This window comes from Antrostomus carolinensis, unplaced genomic scaffold, assembly GCF_000700745.2.
Source record: "Antrostomus carolinensis isolate BGI_N321 unplaced genomic scaffold, ASM70074v2 scaffold33306, whole genome shotgun sequence".
Taxonomy (NCBI): domain Eukaryota; kingdom Metazoa; phylum Chordata; class Aves; order Caprimulgiformes; family Caprimulgidae; genus Antrostomus; species Antrostomus carolinensis.
Genome location: NW_010320345.1, coordinates 28989 through 29242, shown reverse-complemented (window position 1 = coordinate 29242; position 254 = coordinate 28989).

Sequence of the window (254 nt, the reverse complement as noted above, 5' to 3'; positions counted from 1 at the left end):
GATTTCCAGTCAGTAGCGGAGCCGCTGGACCCGCCTCACTGCGGTGCTCCGGGAAGAACCGCTATAGCGGGCCAGGAAGCCAGGCCTGTAGAAGAGCCTCAGTGCCAGAGGGCAGAGGATTGGGAAACTAGAGAGATCCGCAGGCACAGGCTTGGAGAGCAGCGCTTTGAGTTGTGCTTTGCATCCTGGCAGTCTCGGCGCAGAGATGACTGAGGCGGCTTTGGTGTGGGAGGGCCGCGGGCGGGGCGGACCTG